This window comes from Cicer arietinum, chromosome 3 (assembly GCF_000331145.2).
Source record: "Cicer arietinum cultivar CDC Frontier isolate Library 1 chromosome 3, Cicar.CDCFrontier_v2.0, whole genome shotgun sequence".
NCBI lineage: Eukaryota > Viridiplantae > Streptophyta > Magnoliopsida > Fabales > Fabaceae > Cicer > Cicer arietinum.
In genome coordinates this window covers 27292713-27295348 of record NC_021162.2, presented here as the reverse complement: position 1 = coordinate 27295348, position 2636 = coordinate 27292713, and the positions used below count along the sequence as shown (strand labels likewise).

At 34.4% G+C, this 2636-nt stretch overlaps 1 non-coding gene across 1 annotated transcript; it reads right to left on the bottom strand.

The window, feature by feature from the left end:
• Positions 1-2331: 2331 nt before the first annotated feature.
• On the bottom strand, positions 2332-2436 carry LOC113784527 (small nucleolar RNA R71). The gene has a single exon (XR_003470575.1). It is a non-coding gene; the product is annotated as a small nucleolar RNA R71 (small nucleolar RNA).
• Between the last annotated feature and the right edge of the window lie 200 nt (positions 2437-2636).

Sequence of the window (2636 nt, the reverse complement as noted above, 5' to 3'; positions counted from 1 at the left end):
GTATTCGAATACAAGTGCTAAGTCAGTAACTAAAACTGAACATTTGTATTCGACTACGAGATGGTGTAGCCGAATACAAGTGCTAAGTCAGTAGCTAATACTGCACATTTGTATTCGACTACAACATGGTGTAGCCGAATACAAAACCAAGTCAGTGACAAAATTCACACATCTGTATTCGAATAAATACAATGTGTACTCAAATACAAACATCAAAATTCAAATAAAATTGAATGTTACAAACAAGTGTATTCCACTACACTCCTGCCGCAGGCGAATACAACTGCGAAACAATGCAATTTTTCAGTTCAGAGTCAACCTGGATCATTGCATATGTTTGATGACTCTTCATCATATGCATATTTTTCCATTGATTTTAGTCTTATTTATCTTTAATCATTAGTTAATTTAACGAGTTATTTGATATATTTTGTTGATTTTAGTTCTTTGATTTAATAAAATGTTTGTGTTTTTATACTCTTGATTAAAAAGGGACTTTTTTTAGTAATTTTATGTTGCTTTTTGTTTTAGTGTCGTGTTGAATTTTGGGGAGAAATCAACATGACTTATGTGGAGTATTTATGTCATATCTGGAGTTTTATATGTTCAATTGGAGTCAAACCAAGTGCAACCAAACGCTTAGATCCATAGCTACACCTTTCATGAAGACATTAGAGCCCAATTCAAAATCCAAAGAGGAGACAAATGCAGAAAACGTCAAACAGAAGAAGTTGTGCGTCTGAAGCACCACAACTGCGCCTGGGGCGCATTTCCATGCTGAAGACTCTGTCGATTCGTGCTTGAAGCGCAACAGCTCCACTTGGGGAGCGTGTCACGTGAAAACATACATTAAAATGCATTTTTTTCACTTTTTAGGTATCTTTTTGGCTATTGGGAAGTTTGTTGACTAGTGCCCTACTAGAGAAACTCAGAGGCGACATTTCTAACACCATTGGAGCAGTTTTATAAAGACTCATTCATGAATCTTTCTTGAAATTTTTCTCTAATCTCTATCTTTTCTATCTCTAGTTATATGAATGAGTTTATTGAATTATTGTTCTCATCTCTTTGCTTAATGTTTTTTATTGCTTGATCAACTTTAAAATGTTCTACGATTCGTTTTTTGAAACGGAAGTGGACTTTACGAATGCTTGAGATGAGAAATTCATGATATTGTAGTCTAGGAATAGATGTCGGTCATGAAACCAATTAAATAGTTGCAAAGCCATTAGTTTAACAAGATAATTCATGTACGGTAAGACTTAATACTAATCTTAAATCCACTAAGGAATTAGGGGTTACTTTGGAATTAAAGGTTATGCCACTAAGATATTAGGGCAAGATTAATAAAGAGAACTCGATAATAATTCAATAAAGGAATTCAGTAACTAGGATCAAATTAGGCACCAAGGTTGGATTCAAAGTGAAACTCATCCATGGCATTTTTCTTATAATAGAGGATCAATTTTATTACTGTTGTTAATTTCAAATATTATTTCAATCAATTCGGAAACTTTTTGTTTAATTTTAGTAATTAAATACAATTCGATAGTAAAACGCAATCCTTGAGTTCGACACTCCGTACTACCGTTTTAATTATTACTTGCAACGATTCAGTACACTTGTTGAAACGCTATCAAGCTTTTGGCGCCGTTGTCGCGGATTACCATATCACCACTGAGTATAATTTATTTACTTAATTGAAATTTTTTGCTCTGCAATAATTTTTTATTTTATTTTAATTATTTATTTTTCTTTTAAAACTGTTTATTACTCACAATTTGTCTAACATTGTATGCGAGGCCAGTCCTCAGCTGAACTGCTCTTTGATCCAGAAATCGAAAAAACTGCGAAAGCAAATCGAAAGGTAGTTCGAGAAAGGAGACAAAGAGAAATACAATTAGTAGTGGAAGAAGAGGATTTGGGGGATTTTTTTTCATATTTGAATAAATGGATGATCCACCACCACCTAAACGTACCCTCGACGAGTATGGGAATCGAGATAGAAACCGTGCTCGGTTGGCCATCCATAACCGGTTATAGCCAACAAGTTCAAAATAAGTCCCGCTCTATATCAAGAGTTGAATGAGATTTATTTTTTGGTAAACATAACGAAGACGCCAAAAGACATCTCACAAACTTCTTTGAACTATGTGAAATAGTGAAGGTGGATGGTTGCTCTGAAGAAGGCAAGATGTTGAGACTATTTCCATTTTCATTGACATATTATGCTAAGGAGTGGCTTAATCTTTACCCTCTGGTAGCATCACCACATGGGATGACCTTGAAGATAAGTTCTTGGAACAATACTTCCCTCCAGCTATGTTCGTTAGAAAAGGAAAGAGATTTTCGGTTACAAACAAAAAGATGGAGAATCTCTTCGTGACAATTACAAGAGGTTTAAGAGTTTACTAGTAGGATGCCCTAATCATGCTTATGACGACACTGCTCTAATAAAAATATTTTTTAATGGTTTGAATCCTAGCACTAGAATTATGTTGGATGCTACAACAAGTGTTTCTTTGAATTACAAAACCGCATCAGAAGCACGAAAAATTATTGAGATCATGGTATCAAATGAACAAATGATGTTGTATGATAGAGGTGGTGGGTCAAAAAGTGGTATGGTGGAATTG